The 24,433-nt window shown below is 34.8% G+C and overlaps 2 long non-coding RNA genes across 10 annotated transcripts; one reads left to right on the top strand and one right to left on the bottom strand.

Annotated features, from left to right (window-relative positions):
* Positions 1-45: 45 nt before the first annotated feature.
* Positions 46-18,419, top strand: LOC148908987 (uncharacterized). 9 transcript variants are annotated; one of them, XR_016120467.1, is made up of 8 exons: positions 46-108; positions 7,817-7,878; positions 9,002-9,052; positions 11,254-11,312; positions 16,047-16,216; positions 17,074-17,145; positions 17,445-17,537; positions 18,013-18,419. It is a non-coding gene; the product is annotated as an uncharacterized LOC148908987 (long non-coding RNA). The 9 variants fall into 9 exon arrangements; XR_016120473.1 differs by having other exon boundaries at positions 16,047-16,122; XR_016120468.1 differs by lacking the exon at positions 11,254-11,312.
* A 1,009-nt stretch (positions 18,420-19,428) lies between these two features.
* On the bottom strand, positions 19,429-23,333 carry LOC148908988 (uncharacterized). Its single transcript, XR_016120561.1, has 3 exons — positions 23,251-23,333; positions 20,137-20,279; positions 19,429-19,854 (listed from the first exon to the last, which is right to left on the bottom strand). It is a non-coding gene; the product is annotated as an uncharacterized LOC148908988 (long non-coding RNA).
* Between the last annotated feature and the right edge of the window lie 1,100 nt (positions 23,334-24,433).

Consider the following 24,433-nt stretch of genomic DNA (forward strand, 5'->3'; position numbering starts at 1 on the left):
TATACAGATCTATACAGATGTCCCGCCAGCCCTTTCGGTCACATGAGCAAGAAAACATGGCGGATTGTTGGAAGATTTGAGAAGACACGAAACTTCGCTATTTAGACGGTAAGAAACATTTAGAACCTTACACGAACTCTTGAAATATTAAAGTTACGTATTAATGCTTCTCTGTAGGTCTTTTCCTTCGATATTTGCGGTCTTTTCGTTGTGTTAGCGGGTGTTCATTTTGGCACGTTTTTTTCCCCGTATTAAAAACCTTGTTTTCAAACACACATTTTGTATTCGTAGGATAATTTTCTATCCGCGAATAAGTTTAAAGATGTGCATTAATACTTTTTCCAATATCTTTGCTCAATTTTCTATTTATTTGAGATAATTTCTAAAACCAATTTTCTTGGTACCTTGAAGGAGACCAAAACCTATCCTTACCCCTCCATGGAAAACAAAAACCTATTTTTGGTAGTATTTTTGGTAGTGTTTTGTACAAGTTTTCTGGAGATAAAAATAAATTACCTTGTTTTGCTCATATATTCATTTTTCTTCAAACATAAGCGTTTTAATCAGGTTTATAACTGAGAAGGGTTAAAAATGAACAATATTTGAACAGTATTTATTTGGTTAATAACACAGAACTAAGCAGGAAAGCCTGTTAAGAACTAGTTAAAAGAACTGGTTGCTGCTGACTGCTTTATTATGTATTTTCATTGGATGTAAAAAAACGGTGTTCTCACAGGAATGAATTAACACGTTTTGTGTTTCGCAAATTAATGTTTAAAAAACCATTAAAATAAATTAAATATTCTAGAGCATAATAATATAATAATATAATTTTTATTTTTGTATTTATAATATTAGAGTGCAAACAATATATCCGTGAAACACTACAGGTAATTACTAAATTGTTCAAAATAGTGCTAGTTAAACAAAAGAAAACAATAGAATTAGCATAAAATAGTGTAAGTTAGTATTACTAATATTTCGAAGATATATTGTTTGCACTCTATATTATATTTTTAACATTTATTTATATGTTTTGACTTGTAGGCCTTGAAACAAAGTTTAAGTTATCGAGGGTAAAATTATATACAAAACAACCTGAAGGGTAACAAAGAAAGAGCAAGCATGATTTTGAGTTATTGAAGGTTCGATTAAATGAGGGTAAAATATAGTAAATGTATGATGTAATCAAGGGAATTTAATGTTGGTTCGAGTTAGCAAGAGATTTGAGTTAGCAAGGGTTTGGGTCACCAGGATTTAACTACTTTTTGAGAATAATCAACAATTATTCGCCAAAGGCAAAGTGAATATCAGGAAATATTTACCAAGATGCCAGTCTTTGAGCTGTGAGGTAAATATTCCCCAAAATTCACTTTGTCTGAGGTAAATAGTTGTTTTAGTATTTTTAACACAAGTGAGTTAAATAAATAACAGAGAAAAAGGTTTGTTTTTTTGATGAAATGGCTCTCCGTCATTTTTCAAAAATGCCTTCACTTCTATATTCACCTGTAGGTAAATATAACACCATAAGAAAATAAGTAAATTGTGACCAATGAGCGTGCTGGATTTAATATACAGTCAATTCAAAAAATGTTGTCATCGACCAACTCAAGCCTACGCGACTGGACCGAAAGGAACTCTGGGTAGTAATCATTGAAGCAGAGTTGAGTCCATAATTTTATGTGACTAGTTATGCCTGGTTTACAGCACTAACCTTCCTAGGCGAGCGGGAAGTGTTGAATGAGACATTTTTTAATACCTTCATATTTTTGGAATTGTGAACTGAATCATAACTACTTTGTTTTTCTTTCCCTAAACCCAAAAACATGCATTTGATGGATTGTTCCTCGCCATTATTATCTTATTCACTAGCGGGAACAATTAATTCAGAACGAATATTTAACCGCTTCAGTGATTTTTACCCGTATTCCTTTCGGTCCAGTCGCGTAGGCTTGAGCCGTTCGACGTCAACGTTTTTTAAATTGATTGCATTCACTTGTGTAAAAATACTAATTAAGCTTATAGAAAACATAGATAGGGAAATGGTAAATTATTTTTACTTTTCTACTTTGTCAAAAACGGCAAATCGAAGTTAGGAATGTTTTGATGGATTCTCAGCAGTCGTTGGTTTACTAGTTTGATGTACTAGTATTAGGAAATTTCCCTTCAATGTTTAGGAATGTGGTATATATTTTAGCCTAGTTCACACATCTAACAGATCTAAATTGCTTATAATATTACAAAGTCTTATTCATAAAAAGCTATGTTTGGTAAATAGTATACTCCTGTTGCACAGGCTAGTAACTTAGTGCGTCCAGTTATTTATGAAATTTATTTGACATTGAGCACATGAGACCTTGGTTGTAGGTGTTTGTTTTTCCTCTCTCCCACATGTTTCGTTTTTTGGTTCTGTGCGGCTATTTTTGATCTGCAATGCTCAGCAATGGAAAAAACTAAACAAAAGTAGCAAAAAACCACCCCCGAACGCCTGCTAAGCAGGCTAAATAGAATTATGTAATTACGTAAGCACAAAGCATCTGAAAAACTAATTTAATTTAATTTGAATCAGCATTAATTTTTTGAATTTATTTCTCAGTAAATTCTTTCTTTATTAATCACTACCAGACCATATTTCTATTGATATCCCTAAGTTTCATTTTATTCCAAAATTTATTTCTTTTATCCCACGAATTTCCATTCACTCCCATAGATAGTTTTCCATTGGGAAGCTTGTATTTGATTCCCAGTTGTAGGATTTTGTTGAGAAAAATTTTCCAGAAAATTCATCCCATATTGGTAACCAAGCATGGGCTTAGTTTTTCCCTCAATTTTTTCCATTATTGGGGTTTTTTCCCTAAAACTATCCCATCAATATTTTTCTATTGAGAATTTTAAGAATTTTTCCTGAAATGACCAGCGACTGACCGGCTGGGTCTGGTTGTATAAAGAGTGGATAGCGCTATCAGTGTTCTGACCAGGAATTTCTTTCAGGGGGTCAAAGGGCCCACCAATCCGAAATTTAGCGGTCATTTAGAAAACTGGATGGGCCATTTCCAAAATCTTTAAACAAAGAATAATAATGTTTTTTGCCAGTAACTCTGTTGCAAATCTACAACAATGTAAGACAGTTTTTTATTAGTAATCATGATACAATAAACTTGCACTGGGCAGCCATAACAAGGTCAGTTAACATAGACTAGTCCCAGACCTCTTGGAGAGTGAAATACAAGATGGCGGCTATGTTCGATTCATGTCGTTTCATGTGGACTTTCACCTTGTTTATTGACAATATAATGCGACTTTTATTATTTCAAAAGTACTCTAAATCTTTTAAAATTATCAGGAAGTATTCTTTGGATAATTCATGCGCCCTTGGTGGAGCAAAGAGTTGAAATTTGTGCGCCATTTCTGATTTTTATGCGCGATTACCGCAATGGCGTGGCCTGGTAAGAACACTACGCTATCCAACAGGGCGCAGTTGTACAAAGCCTGGATAGCGCTATCTCTAGAAATTCACTGGATAAATCCTTATGCAGTGAATAAGTTGATGCTGTTTTCCAATAAATTTATCAACTGGATAAGATTTATCCGTTGAATAGCACTATCCAGTCTTCGTACAACCAGGCCCAGATAAATCCTTATCCAGTGGATAAGCCTATGCTGATATCTAATTTATCGACTAGATGGAATAGCGAAATCCACTCAACTGGGACCAACTTATAAAATCAGTCTAGATATTGATCAACTGTGTAGTTGCGGAAATTATCCATAGCCCCCCCCCCCCCCCCCCCCCCAGAGGAATTTGGAATTTCAGAGAAAGAACAAAATTGCAGAGTTTTTTTAAACTTTCCTTGGATGAAACCTGCCATGCTTAATTATGTACATGTTAAGACAACTTGAACAGGAGAGTTCTTACCATTTTGACATTGACCTTAATAGTTTGCTTCAAAATTATCAAGTTATGAATGACTGTTATGAAGTTAAGTTGAAAAACATATTTTCATTCTAAGTGCATGCGCTTAGCCTGTGTCCATCAATATAAGCATTGTTTGATTGGTTTGTGAATACAGAGACAGTGGGAAAACCATGGGTTGTGGCAGTGAATGGAATATACGAGGTGAATGGTTACTGTGGAATTCTTGGTCATAAGCCCTGGCCTTATATTATTATTATGTTATCCAGGATTTATGATGGACTTGTACCTGTGGGGAGGGGGGGGCCTTATATTCAGTGGGGGTGCTCATAACTGGAAGGAAAGAAAGTCCAGGATAAATGTTTTTATTATTTCTAATATCTTCCCAGTCAATCTTTTATGTGCATCAGGGAACTAAACAAAAAGAACCAAAGGTTCATGGGCTTATAACTGGGAGGGGGGTGGGGGGCTTAAAACTGGAAGGGTATTAATGCAATCAGTTACACTCAAAACATAGAAACCAAATTATAAAATAGATCACTCTTTCCTTTTTTTTTATTTTTTATTTTTCATCCTACAAACTACTATTCACATATCCACATGATTCTGTGATATAACAGTAGCCACATGCAGTCCTTGACTGCTGTTTTTCAAGTAGAAGGCCCTTTGAGGTGGTGTTTTCTGGATCAGATTATTATTGATTTTCCATTTGATCGTGAATTAGCACACAGTGAGAGGTGAAGCATCCACCAATCAATAACAATGTAATAACAATGTTGTATAGGTATAGGTGTAGTTTCACTATAAGGTCTTAGTCAAAAGTTCTTAGTTGAAAGTTCTATTTTGTGTCTTGAAGCCTATTTGTGCTGAACAAAAACAAGGTTGCCATTCACGCTTATAAATGATCTTTAAAGAAATATTGAAAAACAATCATTAGAGCGGTGCATATCATTATGTTAACGTTAACATTTATAGGAATAGATTACTTCTATAATTTTGTAAGTATCATGTTGATGGTAACCCTGTGGTAAATTGACAATTCGGTTTGATATTGGTCACCCTGTGGTAGATTGTGAGTCAGCCTCTCAATTGCATCATACACTGTACCGATATAGACCATATGGGCTGTAACAGCCTGTGCATGTCATTATGCTGATGATGCAGCTTGTGATATCAGGAGTTATCAAATATGAAAAAAATTTGGTTTTAAAACAGGAAGGAAAATGTTTGATCCATGTATTTTACATGCTGCTATTGAAAGCCTCAAAATGATTTTAATTCTGAATGTAAAGGAAAATGCTCAATCCATGCATATTATACATCGTTATCAAAAGACACAAAACAATCTCAGTTTTAAACACAAACTAAAATCACATTGGTGCATGCATATTATATGCTGTTATCAAAAGGCCTTACCACGTCTGCACCATTGGTATATCCATATAGGTCCTGCTCAAAGATAACTAAGTGCCACAAGGTATGCAGGCTTCCCAATACTGTTTTTCAACTCACTTTAAACCACAGGGATCCCAATAGTTTTCACCATCTGGCTCCATCAGAATATTGAGATGCATGGCCCAGTACAGTACGTACAGCCTGTATTGGTCAGTATGAAATTAAAAGACCCTTGCTTATAATGTATGCAGGTCTTACCACAGGGTTCCCAATACCAATTTTAATTTCACTTTAAAACACAGGAATCCAAATACACTATAAACTATCTTTTCACCATGTGCAACATCTGAATATTGGGATGCATGGCCATATTGGTCCAAGACCTCTGTTCAAAGATCACTCAAGTTATCAGGTCTTACCACAGGGTTCCCAATACCATTTACCAATAGTGCAGCCCAATCGTGACGTCATAAAAATGAAGACAAAGGCAAATTCGCACAAACAAACTTACAAGTTTACTTTCAGCAGATAATTTTCACAGCCGATTGCAGTTGATCTTAGTTTACATGGGTTACTATTGTAACTTTAAGTAAAAATAATAAAATCGGTTCGTATAATTCTCCGAATCTTTAAGCTATTTTTAGAATCAGTGCACTGTGCTATTCACTTTAAACCACAGGGATCCCAATACACTATAAACTCACTTTTCACCATGTGCACCATCAGAATATTGGGATACATTGCCTGATACAAAGTATATGGTCTGAGCCCTCTGAAGAAGATCAATGAGTGCCATAATGTTGCCTTACCACAGGGTTTTATTCACTTTAAACCAAAGGGATCCCTATACTTAAAGCATCTTAAGTTTTTCAAAAAATAATTAAATTAGCCTTTCTGTGTTGAAGTATTTTGTTTGTATAATATTGATGTTAACATAATGATATTCTGTTGAGATAATGATATGCTGTTGAGATAATGATATGCTGTTGAGATAATGATATGCAAAGTTTATGCACAACAATGATATTTATGAACCTGATATGGTCGGTAACATGTCAGGTGGTGTGTATTAGGCCGTCTCCCAATATTATAGATATCCACTGTTAGATTAGTGACTTTTTTAAGCTTTCTGATTATATTTTTCATATCTTATTGCATCCTTTGACAAAACAACATTAGGAAGTCCAGAACAATTCAACAAAAGATGTACTGTATTTTGATGCTTAGATAGGCTTTATCTTGTAAATGGCTTACTGAATTTGTTCTTCTTGATTGCATAATGCATACAGCTTTTTAGGGAATGGAATTACTGTAATTTTCATAAACATGTGAACTCTGTGTCCAAAAGCTGCATGCCTAAATTTGATTTTTTTGCTTCCGTCAATCAAACCTATTTTGACTAGGCTAATCAGTGTTAGTGCACAGCAAACTAAGAGAGAAAACTGGAATTTAGATTGATACATTTTAAGGAAGGAGGAATATTGGAGAACCCAGAGAAAAACAGTACAGTATAGCTTCACTGTTTGGAACCTGCTTTTTAACTAGTGGATACACAAAGTGTAGAAATAAATTATTGTGAGGTGTCTGAATATGCAAATGTGTCACTCACTCACTTAGATGTTATATAATTGCCCTATTTCACTATGATGTCACAGCGTGTTTATGTGGGGGATAGAATCGTCAAACCCAATAGAAAATTGAACAAAATTTGCTCCTAGCAAAACAGTTTAATCTAAAATGGCCTGGTTTTCAGATATAATATGTGTCAATATGTACTAAAAAATATTCTGAGCGTTTGCTGGCTATTCTACTTCTCTTCGTAGATTGATACAGGTTTTAGAACAATTTTCGGTGAATTTGCGTTGATTTGACCCTGTTCATAATTTGTTGGTATGCCTTCTTATTAACCACGACTTTCGACTATTTAAAAAATGTGAAAATGTAAATTCGTGGTAAACCACCTTTTAACATTTTTGTTTAATTGTTCAGAAGGCCCATGTACTGTTGTTTTAACAATCTATTGTGATTTTGAAAATCAACTTTTAAAATTCCAACTTGATAATGGTGGGAGGGTCACAGGTTTGTTAGCCACTGGACATCAAGTGCTACCCTTGTGAAACAAGGACGATTAACATTGTTTATTAAACCAATCATGACAACATATTAAGAACAATGAAGAATGCCCTGAGAGAAACCCTTAAATCAATCAACCAATCAACAGTCTCTACTCAAATGCCATGCTGGGTCAGTTTTTTATTACAATTTTGGACATTTCCCCAAAGATTTGGACTGCAAAAAGTTTTTTTGTCTCATAATGAACATTTTAGACTGGTATTTGTGCCAACTTGCTCAAAATTGAAGCTGTAATTTTTTAAGTACAGTAACTTGAATTCTTACGGCTTTCGAGCATGATTGGATTTGAAGGGTTAATCAACTTAATAAAAAGTCTTTCAACCAGTAAACCTGTATATTACAAGGTACTTAATTATTTGGTTTTGTACTTTTTAGGAGACCTCACTACAGTGAACAGCAGTCAAGAGGCACACCGGAAATGTTACAGATAAGCCAAAGTAATAGATCAAAAACATTACTATGTACAACACTGTTTTCAGGATCAAATGGGTGACCTTTTGCAATTATGTTTCCACAATGCACTGTGATTACAATGGGTCCCAATTTTGTCAATCAACCATTTAATGGCTTATAACATAAGAGTAAACTCAATAGTTTCCTGACATATGAACCTTCAAAAACTCAAAAATAAATTTGTTGATAATTGGAAAAACGACCGCTTGACTGATCAAAGTCAGGGCACGGCTAACTCACAGATTGGGAAAAAATGAATAGATATAAGAACTAGAAATAAGCTTGTAAGGTTTTGCAGAGGGACAAAAACTGGAGAACCCAGAAATGCTCTCTGATCAGGAAAGACCTAACAATTTCCATTCATTTATGAATAAGACCCCAGAGATGACACATTTGATTCGTATAGGACTCCACAGCTGATTGCAACACATACTAGTAAATAGGGCCATGATTTATCATGAAAGACTAAAATATTTAAAGCAGGAATACTGCCAGCCCACTTAACAATCAGATATCTAAAAATTATTCCTAGCTGCCTTTCACCAAGATATCCAATTCCAAAACTTTTTAGGTTTACTGTGGGTATTGAGATATTAAGTTTTCATTAAAATTGGTAGATATTGGTTGCATTTGGCTGCATTGAAATTAGTAGGATGTTTGGATGTTTTGTTATTTGACAATCAAGACCAGAGTGCTCAATATATTAATGAGACATGGACAAAAATTAGGGTAAAAATTCCTTTTTTTACGAGAGTATAACAGATAAATCTGGCCCTCATTCCTAATCAATATTGTAAATTAATTTTTGGGGAGGTGGAAAAGACCCAAGAACCTAGAGACAAAGCCTCAAAGCGCAGAAGAAAACCAACAAACATCTCTACTCACTAATAACATTAAGCCCAGCAGGAATCAAACCCAGACCACATTGGCTGCATCAGCAGTGCATGACACCTGCGCTTTGGTAATAATTAGTAAATGATGCCACCATGAAAACATAAGGTTTTCTCAGTCAAGATCCACAATGCATGTTGAAGCAAGTCTTGTTTAAAGACTACCAACCCATCTGTGGTTGGTATTCAACTCTGATATACTAACACTTGTCTACAGTGAAATGCTTACCTCTGGTGTACTTCTAGATTTAGTCAATGTAGGATACAGGTGAGTAACTGGTATAAGATATGTGACAACACTGATAACTTAATGAGAATCTAATAGAAACTATTATATAGACGTTGTTAGATTTATTCTGATATTTAGATCCAAGTTAGGGCAGGCAGTTTTGTCTACTATTAGTAGGAAAAATAGAACATTACAAGAAAAGTTGAATTAATATTTTGTGAGGAAAGAAGCTGTAGCTCTCCACTCTATAGTACTGATAAAACTTTTTCAAAACAGTAAATAATAAAATAAGACTGTGTTCTGCGGTTAAAATAATCATAAATCCTTAGGTGGTACCACCAAGTTCAGGCATGGTTATGCTGTTGAAATAATGATTGAATATAAGAATAAATGAATGAGTGGGTAACTTATTTGGTGCTCATTTTTGTAGTACAGTAATCAGTGATACACACTGACATTTCCGTTTTCACTCTGATTTAAAAGAATGAAATAGACCTTTCTTGAATTCACTTGAATAGCCACAAAACAATGGCTCCACATCAAGGTTTGACTTGATGCATTGGAACTTGAAGTCCACAGTTTGATTATCAGGATGTCCAGTTCTGTTTCTTTTTCTGTGGCATATTCTTAAAACAAGCTTTCTGGAAGACCAGCTACTAGCGTAAGGAACTAAAATGAAATAAGGCCTTTACCTTCAACATTATTTGAGTTAATGTGTCTAAAGCTGATTGGTGAAGATTTGTTGCTAATTTTCCATTTTGATACCTGTCCTAAACATTCACCTCTCTTTTGCATACCAAAAACAAATTTAAGTGCAATGTTTTCAAATCAAGGAAGCAAATTCCAGAGTTTGGTATTAGCTGGTTAAGCCTTTTGCAGCCTGAGCAGGTTGATCGATCATGGCCTGCTTGTGACAGCATTGTTTTTCACTATAGATGAAGAGCTGTTTGTATGTCTAATGTTGAAGGCAGAGTGGAGGCTGAAAGAGTAGACATTAGCTGTTTAATCTGTTTGAATCTGAGCATGTAGATAACCCATGGCCTGCTGTAGGACAGGATTGTCTTCAATCTACAGAGAAAGAAGTGTTTGTAAGTCTAGGCTCAAAGAGTAGACATTGGCTGTTGCAACGGTTGTTAATGTTGTATTTTGTATTTCACATGCAATAGGCAATGTGTAGACCTTAATATTAGATGACATATTTCATTATGCATGGTTTGTCTTGTTGTGGAAGTGATACTTCGCATAAAAAACAACTTGAGTTGATTGGGATGTCACTGGTTAGATTTGAACTTTAACTTTGAACTTTTGTTTATTTACACACATATACATGTTTACAAGTATGTATATATATATATATAATACATTTTGAAATAAAATTTCAAATGAGATTTTTTTGAGCAAAAGAATTATCAGTGTTGTTCATGGTACAGTGTGTTGTGGTTGTCGAAATAGTGTAAACTTTCAAGTCGACACCCTTGGTCTTATGCAAGGGTGTTGTCTGTAGTGAATGTGTTTGCAAGGTTTTGTCTCTAGTGATGAAGTTCATATCTTGATGATGTTCAGTTTGAGGACAGTTAATCTTGCTAAAAATTTGAAAATATAGTGAAAATATTTTTTTTGTGATCCCTGTTGTGAAGATAAGACAAAAGGTACCCATAATGTCCTTTACTCTTAATTGCTAATGTATTTAAACTAGGGCTGGATGATCTTGCTCCTTAATAAAATATGACGTAAAATTGCAAAACTTTAAATTTGTAAACCAAATAAATTAATGATATTATAATTTAGTATAATATCAGACTTGAATATAGAGTAAATATTCACCAAATAATCATTTCATTTCTGGAAAATAATTTTTAAATATTGAGAAAAAAATGCAGTTCTTGAACATATAACACAGTTAATGTTTGTTGTTTATGTTCAAGTATCCCATTTCACTAGATGACCATACCAAACTAGTGCTCTAAGCAAATATGATAATAAACTAATGAATATCTTGATTAGCACAATGACATAGCAGCTAAGCTAGTCATAGGCAAAAGCAATTTACTAGGTGTATGAGACATTTAGTTATCGAGCAAAATATATCAGAAATGTGTAAAGAACATTAGAATCATGAAAATATGATGGACTTGATGCAACTCACTATTGAACATTGTACTAGATACTATACTAGATATAAAGGAGTGCTGCTGATTAAATATTGAGAATCATTGTCTGTAACAACCTTGGGTTTTCAGGGATTATCACAAGCTGGGGTAACCACCCCCTGGGGCGTGCCCTATTAACCATCATCAAGGTTTGTTTTTTAAGATATTGCTACTTTAACTCACTGAGCAGCTCCCGTATTTAATTCAGTTAAATGTAATATAATCAATTAAAGTTGAGTTCAAGAAATCAAACTCACTAAGAGATTGTCTGTTTATGAAGTAAAGTACAAGACTGAAGTGAGGTACAAGTCTTTTTGCAAGGTAAAAGAACATGTTTTTAGCATGATTACCTTTATCCAATGACTTTCTCCAAGGTAAATTCTTAAAATCTTGATTGACAGTCGAAAAATAGGCAGAATATGAAATAAGGATAAAGTAAAAAATGATCTCTTCAGAACATGTAGAAAAGACTTGTATGAGTAAGTTTCAGATATTGACCTAAAATGGATCAACAAAGCATTAGAAAAGGTTGATTCCAATACCTGAGAGTTTTACTAAAAGCACTATACAATATAGATAGATATATATGTGAAACATAAAGTAACACTATAGTATGGTCGATCTAGCCCCTGTGTCCCATGAAGTCTTAAATTTAGTTTAATCATTTTAGTGACTCTCTTTACATCAGGACTTCATCATTTAAACAGCAATTACATAGTCTTGGGTAGTTTCACAGTATGCAGAGTAAATAATAAGGTGATTCCTGACATGCTAATGGATCGAAACAAGACCTTGAAAACATGTTACAACAACCCATGGTTAGAGAAGCTCAGTGACCATGAGATTTTCCAAAGTATACAGAGGAAAGAGTAAAGCAATTACAGACAACGCAAATGGAAAAAGACAAGACCTTGAAGATACATTGCTCACAACCCATTACTAAGCAGCCCAGTGACCAAGAAATCTTATGACATTTGCAGCTGAAAGAATACAGTGATTCCTGACCCCAATGAAAAGAAAAAAGAAGTTGAAGATACAAGATTTCTTGGTCACTGGGCTGCGTTGTCTTACCATGTATCTTCAAAATACAATGATTCCTGACCCCAATGAAAAGAAACAAGATGTTGAAGATGGTAAGACAACACATTACTAAGTAGCCCAGTGGCCAAGAAATCTTATGACATATGCAGAGGAAAGAATACAGTGATTCCTGACCCCAATGAAAAGAAAAAAGAAGTTGAAGATACATGGTAAGACAATGCAGCCCAGTGACCAAGAAATCTTATGACATATGCAGAGGAAAGAATACAGTGATTCCTGACCCCAATGAAAAGAAACAAGACATTGAAGATACATGGTAAGACAACCCATTACCAAGATGCCTAATGACCTAGAGATCTTCCAAGGTATTAAGAAGAAAGAGGAAAGGAATTCCTGACACCCAAATAGAGAGAAACAAGACGTTGAAGATACATGGTAAGACAACCCATTACTAAGTAACCCAGTGACTGAAAGATCTTCCAAGGAGTCTGTGAAATAAGAAGACAGTGCAGAGAAAAGAATGCAGTTCCCAGACAAGTGATCTTCTGTAAAGAAAGAAGGTGAAGAGAATAAAGAATGCATTGGTTCCAGACACTAGAAGGAAAATAAAGCATGATGATATAGTCAGTTGGGTACCATGATTGTAAGCCTAACTATTGAAGAAGTGATTTCTATGCAAGACAAAGGGCGGTGAAAAGAATAGAAATCCATACTCCCTAATGGAGAAAAAAAAAACGAGTTTGAGGGAAACCTTAAAGCAGTTCATTTTCATTGAACCCAAGATATCACAGCATAAACTGGACAAGAAAAGGGAATGGTTTTTCTGTTGTAGTATTACATGAAAGATTTTTTCTATTTAACTTTTATATAAAACTGAGGTCTTATTTTGCTGGTGAAAAAACTTATCAAATTACAATCCTATGATAGAACCTTCTATATCAGTCTAGCCGAACATCATTCAACTCAAGATTAGGTCACCCAGAAATGATTCAACTTGTAGTCTTCCCAGGTTGATAATCTACTTGTATGAAAGTCTGAATGGTGTCTTGTGCAAGTCTATTGAGCACACCGCCCCTAAAGTTATCACTGTTGTACACACCCATGAATAGTGAGATATGATTATCTCTGCTCTTACTCACACTAACCTGCACAGTGTACTGGCATTCTTGCCACCAGCGTACTCCCATGAAATCTGCAGAGAGCCATCACCTGGTATCCTTACCTACAATATTCACCACCAGAACAGTCATCTGATCATAGCCTCAAGGTTAGACTCTGCCAAGAGCAGCAATGTTGTACTGCCTTTTGTGGTTCCCTGGCCTGGTGGGGCAGCTTCTGTTTGGTGCTGGTAGGACCTCGTGGGAGGTATCAAGTGTATTTCATTTTTCTGGTGTACAAATAATAAATGATAATAATATTAGATATAGGAGAGTGTTTCTAACTAGTGAAGGGTTCCCAGTAGATTTTGTAAGAAAAATATGTATTAAAACTAGCAGCCAATCTTAATTTGTTTGAAATTTAAAAAAAAAATTAAAACTGGCCAAAACAGAAAATTACTTCAAATTTAATTTGTTATTATACTGAGAACCCTTGACTTAGCTAAAAAAAAGTTATTGTTTTAGATAACAGTGCTTGACACTCACTTTTGCTGATACAAGGCAATGGGCTAGTAAGTCTATAAATCTAGTAGTTCTGCAGAGTAATCTATGAGCCCAGAAAATATTTCCTGGACAATGGAATACTTTCCCCTTCATAACCTTCAAAAAACCCACCAGCCTATGGTCAGGACTAGAGTGTCCTTATTTTCACTAGCCCACAGCAAAGAGTTACTAGTCCCCGACTAGTGGACTAGTGTTGGTGTCAAGCACTGGATAATTAATTGATTGGGAGTTAGTATCTAAAATGTTTTGGTGAAACACTCTCCTATATCTAATATCTGAGGCTAGAGGACTGGTTGTCAAAAGTTTTTTTTCCATATTCAATAATCAATTAATTTTGCAAGGTCTTTTATGACTACATTTTCAGATGATTGAATAAATCCTAATTTATCTTTATCTTATAAAGTCTTGCAAGGAACTGAAACGCATTCTTGGTCATTTTTTTGTGAATACTGTAAATTATACTTGTAGTCTTAAAAATAAAATAAATTTAGGGATTTTTAAAATCTTACTGTCATTGCAGTGAGCAGAAGAGAGTTTTGAATCAAGATGGTTTCAGGATTTGTAAACAATGAATAGAATATTCCTACGGTGTACAAAAATATTTGTGAAATAAACTTATCTGCAGGGTTCAAAATAGCAGGCAATATGCAATCCCAACTTTGTCATTGCAGTTAAGATTTTAAAAAATTCACATAGGATTTTGAGAATAAAATGTTAACAGAAATTTTACAGTCTGAATTCACTTCACAAACATTTGTGTTATTTTGAGCCCTGCATTTAACCAGTCCTCTAGTCAAAAACATAATTTTTACTATTTATTTATTTTTAAAATCTTAATTCTTGTTGTGTTTTTTTTACCCCTATGCCTAGGTGAAGCTCTGAAATGCTTTCAGATCCATCTTCAAAAGTTTTTGTAGTTTTAGAAAATTCTTCCACAAAAGTTTCGTTTAAATGTGTCTTTTTGTTGTCTTTTCTATAATATTTCTGTTTACAAAGATATACTTTTCTCCTAGGCCTAGAGGTAGTAAGTTATTATTTTTTTCCTTTTTTAATTTCTGAAAAGTACTAGACTAATTTTATTTTTTGGTTGGAAAATTTTGGATGTTTCTAGATTTCAATCTCTAAACCATGTTACTCGTGTTAATATCCTTGGTGGATGATTCCTGTCATCAATACTTATTGACTTGCCCTTGATGGTGCTGCATCATCTCACAAGGCTTTGCAGCACAGCAGCTTGGTATAACTGAATATGACAGAATTGGTGTAGCTAGAAAATAAAAACAGAATGCAACTGTCAATATTCTGTTGCCTGTTTTGAGTAACACACATGAGATAGGAACAAATGCCAAAGTTAGATGTTTGAAAACAGGAGTAAGCATGCTTCAGTGGTCAGAGCGCTCTCCTTTCCCCAAGTGTGACCTGGGTTCAATACCCGTGTTGTATGTGAGTAGAGTTTGCTCATTGTATCTCCTGTGCTTCAAGGGTTTTTCTCTGGATGCTCCAATATTCCAATTGGAATTCAGTGGATAAAGAGCCACTCTGTAAAACCTTCACTCTTAAATTGCATTATTATTTATTGAATGCTAGTCTTACAATTAGACTTTGATTGTCTTTTTGATCAAGCTTGGATTAACCCTAACCAGAATTCCAATTGCTGGGATAAGTTGCAAACAATGAATCAAGTTGAGCATCAGATACAAGGGGGAACAAAACATTGGTTTTTGTTGCATAAGCAAAGACGGCCTATTGTATTGTCCCTCAGAAGAATCCTCTAAGAAATCAATGCAAGGAGTCTATTGCTATGTATGCAAAGTATCTTAATATTAACATGATATATCAAATATCTAAACTTACTTGTCTGTCATCTATCTGTTGGCTAGAACTTGACAGCATCATCACTATGACAACATAATGCTTGGCTGAAAGGCTGACAAGCTGTTGAAAAAAGTCAAAGACATTTGTTGAGAAAACTGAGTGTTTACTAAGCTAAGTTCATATTGATATCTGTAAAATGGGACGTGATGACATAATAAAATAGAGCAACAAATCATTCATGAATTTTTTTCAAGGTTACAAGAGTTTGAATCATTCCTTAAAACAATACTTTGCTTTGAAACTGTTGTTGGTATTGTAAGGGAGGTGTTCTATGTGGGTAAACGTACTTGTTTATCATGTTTGCAGACTGTCCAGGCCTTAACATCATCACTATGACAACATGATGCTTGGCTGAAGATGCAGACAAGCTGCTGAAAAAAAGGCAAAGATATTGATTTTAGTTCATGTGGCATTCCCTTGAGTAATATTTCTTTGTGTAATGGTTGTACATGTGTTGTGGTTCACTTTGAAAAAAGGTAAAGGTGTACGCAATAATGAAATATGAGTGAAATTGATGCTCAATTTTTTTTCCTGACATCTGTTCAGGGCCACCTAGACAGTGAGAACCAATCAAATTGTAGAATAAAAACAATACATTTCAACTTTGGTAAGTGGAGCCAATCAGAAAGCCTCAGAAAACAATAGCCTTTCATAACAATATCTTTTTTGTATTCACGTGAGAAAATGATGACTATTATCTAGTTGTTTATACGTAACATCAGGGTCAAATTACTATTCTCATTCTCTCTGATTGGCTCTACTACCCAAAGTTGGAATGTATTGTTTTTATTCTACATTTTAATTGGTTCTCTTGTCTAACTGTTCAAGTGGTCCCAGTTACAGTAGTTGCACTGTCATGAATATGAAAACCAAACAAGAAAGACTCATTTGGGATGGATGTATTTTGTATTCTATAACAAAGCTAATAGTTTAACTTACTTGTCTGTCATACATCTGCTGGCAATAGCTTGATGCAATGTAGTATCATCACAATCTAATGATGACACATACCAATACTTGTCATCAAGCTGTTGAAAAAGTCAAAGAGATCTGTTTAGAAACCTGAATCAATCATGGATATTTGTTGAAATGATTATACTACTAGCAGATACTAGTTAAGGCTACATTGTATAAATGTTCTATAATGCGGGCATAATCCATGTCAATCCTTCAGTCCTGTCAGTATACAGTACTGGTCAGCAGTAGACCATGTTGTACAGTGGGAACCCTGTGGTTGTCTGACATCTACCATGTTGGTTTTGAGAAATAATAGCCCATGGAGTGCCTCAACAAAGCATTGTATAACTAACTTATGTATGAAATTGTTCTGCAGAGTAATATACAAACCTGATGATTAGTAATAAACTGCTGCTTGGGATATGACCAACATTTTTGTGGCAACAAGGTGAGTCCATATTGTTATGAAGGTCACAGGGTCATCCCAAGGTTGATATTCAGGTCAACATCCATACAGTAACAAGGTGAGTCCATATTGTTATGAAGGTCCACAGGGTCATCAGGTTGATATTCAGGTCAACACCCACAGCAACAACGTGAGTCCATATTGTTATGAAGGTCACAGGGTCATCAACAGTTCAATACTCGTAGACAACATTGTTATCAAGTGTTTTTGATTCTTGTTTTAGTGCAGTACACCCATTATTACCAGATTAATACTGAAGTATTCCATTATATATTGGTTAGAGTCACGATGCAGTATGGTAATGAGGCTCAGATGTCAGTATCGGCAGCCATCTTGTTACAGATCACTGGACAGTTTTATGGAGAGTTTTACGTGTAAGTTCTACTTTTAAAACTGCAATACAAAGAAAGATAAGTCATTAGGACATTAATATTTAGGATTTTCACGTTTCTAACGAGGGAGGGGAGTTTTTAAAGTTTCACGAACCAAGTTTCGTGTAACGATGATGACCAAAGTTTCAAAATATGGAAAAAAACTGAAATATACTCAAATTAAGCTTACAAACTGTTTGAAAACTTCCTAAAATTACATATTTGTGGTAAATTAAATTATGATTTTGCCAGAAAAAGTGAAATTCTTAGAGTTCAAAGCCAACACGTGTCATGGCGGTCAATCGAACTTTCGAAGTCTTTAAAGCGGTTAAAAATACGGAAAAACTAAAGAATAACGCAGAAAAACAGAATAATTCTTACCTTTCATAGTTCTCGTGTCCTTGCCTCTCTGTTAGATGGAGCACGAGCTGATAATCTTTTTTTGTCTTAGTAAAAACTCTTCTTTATATTTCCACAGATTGACACACGTCGAACTGCGAAGGAAGCAAGATTCAAATGGCACAAGTCACACCAAGAGACTGGATACTAGCATTTTACACAGGGATCCCACAAAAAACTTTATTTTTTATCAAAAAATCGGCAATTTTCTAGCAATATTTTTAGCCCAAAAGGTATAAAACCACTAGAAGAGACTATTTCAGCACTTTATGGAGGATAAAAACCCGAAAAAACGCTTGTTTTAGGGCAAAAACACAAATATGTTAATTAGTCACGTGACTAGTCACGTGACCTTCACATTTATGTTTTTTGGGGTGTGATCTTTTAATTTTTTGTGGCAAAAATTTTTTCGGGGGTTTGAAGTAATTCTCTTTGAATTCAATTGATTAGATCACGCAGTTGATAATAAAAAATATTGAACTTTTATTGTGTGACTTTTATTGTCTGACCCATAAAAACAGAAAGCGAAAAAAAAAAAAAAGGAAACAAAAAAAAAAATTAAAACAACAGCTGAAAAATACCCTTCAATATCTAGACTCCACCCTACCAAGAATAAAATACACCCAAAGACAAAGTGGAACAAACAAAGATTTCAGGACGCACGAAGCGCCAACATTTTTTTATTGCACTTTAATAAGTTATAAACTTTATTAACTCATGCGCCTTCGCCACTTCGCGCGCCTGTTTTGATTTTAAGTTCCTTTCACACAATGAAACTTAAAGCTAAAACTTGTGAACAACTTTTGGTTCTTATATACTCGTGCCGCAAACGAAAATTCGGGAGCAGGTTTCACTATGAAATTGTGCCGTGCTACGCTCCCTTGAATCTTGTCTCTCAACGACGTTGAACACAAGTTTAGCTTAAAGTTACAGCGTGTAAAACAGGGGCTTTACTTCTTAAAGCACAACAGCACAGAGCAACCGTTTGTTACAAGTAAATTATGCGCATTAATCTTTTCTCCTTTATTTCAGTTTGAATAAGTGTTTTCAAGCTTAGAATAAAGCGTTTACCCGAGGGAGTAGCACGTGACTTAAGTACACAACGCCCAAAGTAATCAAATACATGACGTCATTTTTGGGTGAATACAGTTGACACCCGTAGAAGGTTTACTTCTGTTTTCAAGAAAAAGGAAACCGTTGTGTTTTAGTCACGTCGTTCCCTCGAGCATCATTTATTTCTTTCATATAATTAACATTCTTCATCATGATACGATAAGAAGCAAGCCTTAAAGAATCTAGCACTTTATGAACAAGTGCCTATATTGTTTATTGGTTAATCCCTTAAGGATTACTTCTTTGTTTCTCTGTGACGGTCACGGTGTTGATGGGTCATTATCCAGTCACTCTCACGATTATCCTGAAAACGAGCAGAACAGGAAAATACAAAAGAAATCACAGCTTTTCTGGTGTGGTATTTCTTTTGTTTTGTCCTGTAAGACTCGCATTCAAGATAATGTTGAAAGCGGTGGTCCAGAGGTCTGGGGTTGAGAGGGGGCGTAGAATGACGACTGAGATTTTGTATTTTTTTAAAGTATTTTAATAAAACTCACTTCATTTTGCATTTTTTTTACAGTTATTATTTATTTAGAGTTCAAACTCTTTTCTTCTCCTTTCGCTCTTTTTTATCTTTTATCCTTTAATATTCTTCATCGTTTCTTTTTTGACACATTTTCTGAATTTTCTTTTCTTTTCATTCCTTTTCTCTATTCTTCACATTCTTTTCTGTGATTTTCTTTTACTTGTTTCTTCTATTTCCTATTTTCCTACTTTCCTTTTCCTATTTATTTATTTTATCTCGTTTCTCCTTTCTCACTCCTTACATTTTTTCCCCCTTCTTTTATTCTGTCATCTTGCTGTCCACCTGCAGCAATAAATTTGCAACAAATATTAATCTTTATCAGGAAAACATTGTTAATATATTTAATAATCTTTGTCCAGGGTGCACGTCTGAGTATCTGCTTACAAGAACAGAGCAGAGAAAAGAACAAAGAACAGATAAGAGGAATTAGAACAGAGAATGAAAGGAGAAGAGGACTGAGAACAAAAAAAAGATTAAAAATAAAGCAGAGCAGAGCAGAGCAGAGCAGAGCAGAGCAGAGCAGAATAAGAGTGTTTGCACATTGTTTAACATGTTTTCTCCTACCTTTTAGTGGCAGCATAGGCATTTGTACATAATACCATATGGTTGTGTAAATGGTTGTTTCATTCTTTCTGTTCTTCAAGTGGGTTTCTTCCCAATATCCATACTAATCAAACCCTTCTTTTGACTCTGCAGTAGTGGTGTCTCTGTCATTAAAAACATCAAAGCAGAAAAAAATATTGTTTTTACTTGATTTATCTATTAATCCATTATCCATTCAGCCATCCTCCCAACCACTTCATCAGTTTATTCATCCATCCATTCATCCATTTAGTCATCCATCCATCCATCCATCCATTTAGTCATCCATTCATCCATTTAGTCATCCATCCATCCATCCATCCATTTAGTCATCCATTCATCCATTTAGTCATCCATCCATCCATCCATTTAGTCATCCATCCATTTAGCCATCCATCCATCTATCCATCGCTCCATCCCTCCCTCCCTCCCTCTATTCAATCCTCCCTCCCTCTCTCCCTCCCTCCATCCCTCCCTCCAAGAATTAATGTGGGTCCCACTTACCAAAAGCAGGATGCACCAAAAAGCCATTATGTTTAAAATAATTATAGTCTCGCTCCATCCTACTTAAGAGAAATTTTTACCAATCATATTGGTTCTCAAGAATATAATCTATGCTGTTCTAGTGACAACCTAAAACTACCCAAGGTTAGAACCAATATATATGTAAATAGCTTCGCGTACACAGGGGTGAAACTATGGAATTCTCTTCTTGAATCTTTAAAAAAAGAATGTTCCTTATTTCCTTTTATGAAGAAAATCAAGTGCTATGACCTGTGCATTGACAGCTAGTATTTATTATGAATTTTCTTAAATTGCAAATAATGTAAATTTTAACATAAATGTTTATATATCGTTAAGTTTGTATTTTTAATTTTGTACTTAATTAGTCATTATACGACCTCTAGGTAGACCAAAATTAAGTATACCATTGTACTTTATATTGATAGGGCATTTGTATTGAAATAAAGTTGTTATTATATTATCATTATTATGTAGTGTTTAAAAAACGAGTAGGAGTGTTTTATCAGGTATAAAAGCACGAGGCGTAGCCGAGTGCTTTTATACCTGATAAAACATGATCTACGAGTTTTTTGAACTGCTTAAAACACTCATGAACAATTTATAAGATTTCGGTTCAACTTGAGCCACCATACATGCACGAACAGGGATTTTTATACTTCGATAGAGATTTGATGTCACGGGCATGCGCAACCAGATTCAATAGAAGTTCCCACACGTTGGATATTGCGTGCCAAGGCAAAGACAGGCACGTTAGTCAAAGATCTTTAGGGTTGACTATGACCTTGATGAAGCTCTATGTCTTCATCTAAACTTGGATGCATACTTCATCCCTGATGAAGTCATCCTCATAGTATTCGAGTGGTCTTTATATAAAGATCACATGTGTCTTTATATAAAGACACATGTGTCTTTATATAAAGACACATGTGTCTTTATATAAAATCACTTGAATACTAATGAATAGGACTTTATCGGGTATAAAGGTCCATGCACGTGACGTGTATGGTGGCTCCAATTGGACCATAAGCTTATGAATTATTAATGAGTGTTTTAATATTATTTATTTGATCCATCCATCCCTTCCCTCCCTCCCTCACTCACTCCAGAACAGAGCATTATCCAAGTTAAATGCTAGGGTAATAATATCATATTGATGTAACAACATTATGCAGATTGCAAATGGCAGTTCAATAACCCCTTCCACATCCCATGCACTATTAGTGGCATAGTAAATGGCCAGCCAAAACAACTAGAGTATCTTATTTCAAGTTACTGTGTTATGCAATCCATTATTCATTTTAAAATAACCTACAAGTTTCTTGCATGCTTATTGGTTATTTTTTATCATCGATAAGAGGACAGACAGATAAAGCTAATGTCAACAAGTGTACACTCTTTCTGTTGGTTGTTTTGATCACTAAAAATGAGAAGTTTTTATTTTTATTTTTTTGTTATTGTAAAAACAGCTACACCTTGTGGATCCACACTACTTTGACAATGCAATAACGCAATTTATCGTCAATGTATAGGAAGACAGACAAATGAAAAACTGATCTCAATTTGCTTAATGCACATTTATTTATGTACCATAAGCAGAAATGGAGGTCAGAAAGGTATCTTGGTAGGCAAAGTATCTGCATATCGTCATATCTAATATGTGTTAATTATTAGTTTTTAGTAATTTTGATTTAGTTAATGCATTGTAAAGTGCTTTTGGGCTTTATGAGAAAATACTATTTATAAAGTAAGATTTTATGCTCATGACCAGGCAATTAAACAGAGGGGGAGGGGGGAAAGTTATTATATTCCCACAGGAATCCCATACTTAACACTTATTGACTGGGACCAAAGGAAACTGCGTGTTTTTTCGGTCATGAGACGGTGATGTTTCCTGAGGCGAAGCTGACAAAACACACACTGCTTTCCTGAGCAGTTATTTTATTATTATTTTATCCCCAAAACGTAGGAAAACTTGCACAGGGTCAATAACATATTGTTGTCTGCTGAGAGCCGTTGTCAGGGAAGCATCCAAACTTGTTCATGTTCACGTGATACTCTCTTGCCCAATCAGAGTATGAGAAAAATGGATTTGGCAGTTGGTATATCACAAAAGTATTTGTGAACTTCATGTTATTTCAATGAAACTATTTTTACTCGTAATATAAACTGTTGTTTGTGTCGTTCTTGGCTTAAAATAGTAGCGATTACAAGCTTTTTGATTAATTTAAAAAGCCACTTCTCCCTACGACCCAAGGAAGTCAAGCAACACTTTATGTGATTTGTGCAAGCATTTGATTGGGGAGGGAAGATTTGTTTGTAAAATATTATGTGGGGACGACAATTATTCCACAGCAAGGAAGGGTTTATTATATGCATTTACAAACTAAATGAAAATTCCCCTCCCCTCCCCCCTTTCATCTAAATAATTAAAATTTACAAGAACTGTCTATTATTAATACCCAGAAATAATAATCCTACACCCTTACAATTATTAAAGCAGCAAAAAAAGGTGAAATAGATAACTAAGTAATCATTTTACCTGTGTTAAGTTAAGTTAAAAGGTTCTCTTACCGTAGAAAGAGCGATATTTTCTGCAAACCTTTCCAAACACGAACTTCCGCCATCTTGTTTTGACTGGAAATGTGTAAGAACACAGGAAGCCCAATTTAGTTAAAAATACCAGACGAAAAAAAGTCGATAATAAATATCCTTCATTGAAAATAATGAGATTGAAGTTAAGAAGATGTGCTAAACATATTAATAAATCAACCAAGAACACGGTGCAACACTTTATTTATCCTTCGCCTTTGTTTTCCTGTATAATTCCTCTGGAATGAGATGGACTTGGGAATGAACGGAGTGAAACACAGAGTAAAACCTTAAATCTTGTGCTTGAATGGGAATAATGGACCCTTAGACACCGAGTGTAAGGTAATGCTTGTGTAAAAATCATGCAAAGAAAAGCTGTGTAATAATACAATCATGTCCACATTGTATGCTATCTGCCTCAGATTGGTGTCACATTTCAAGCACTCTCCTCCTTCAGATTCTTGTCAACCCAAAACATTTACAAGCACTCCCCATACAGAGCTCTTCTGTGAGGTTCCCACCACATGCACTACCACTGCATTCTATATTTACAACACTCAACTCACATGTTGATTTTTACAAAGGGAGGAAAACCAGAGAACCTGAAGAAAGACCCTCGCAGCACAGAAGAGGACAACGCAGCAAACAAACTCAACTCACGTATGATCCAATCTGAGCCAGAGCTCGATCAGGCCACAGCAGTGAGAGGCGAGTGTTAATAACCCATTTATTTAGAATAGCTTATAATTGTCTAAGGGTCAATTTTTATCTTTTTCTTATCAGTGGTAATATAATGTAACTATAGAATCTTACTTACTGTAATATTTTTATTTCTGATTTTGCTTTGTCGAGAAAATATGTGAGTTTGTAAATAAGTAGTTTATTTTAGATATTATTAGTATTTAAGCACTTAGGGCAAAGAGTGAAATTAGTGATATAGAAATAAAGGTATATTTATTGTTTGTTATTAAACCACTTTGCTTCCTGTGCCACTTTGGTTGAATGGGGAGAAGACTGTTTTGGCCATATATGCATCAAGAGTCAAGGGGTCAAAAAGTGGGAACATGGGTTGTAAAAATTGCCATATTTTGGTATATTTGATTTGTAATTAGCTTAACGCTACTTGCTCTTGAATACTTTATGAAAATTGTGCTTGATAAGAAAA

This window comes from Actinia tenebrosa, unplaced genomic scaffold (assembly GCF_029948245.1).
Source record: "Actinia tenebrosa isolate PJP-AT-01 unplaced genomic scaffold, QUT_ActTen_1.0 PGA_scaffold2__45_contigs__length_23673736, whole genome shotgun sequence".
Taxonomy (NCBI): domain Eukaryota; kingdom Metazoa; phylum Cnidaria; class Anthozoa; order Actiniaria; family Actiniidae; genus Actinia; species Actinia tenebrosa.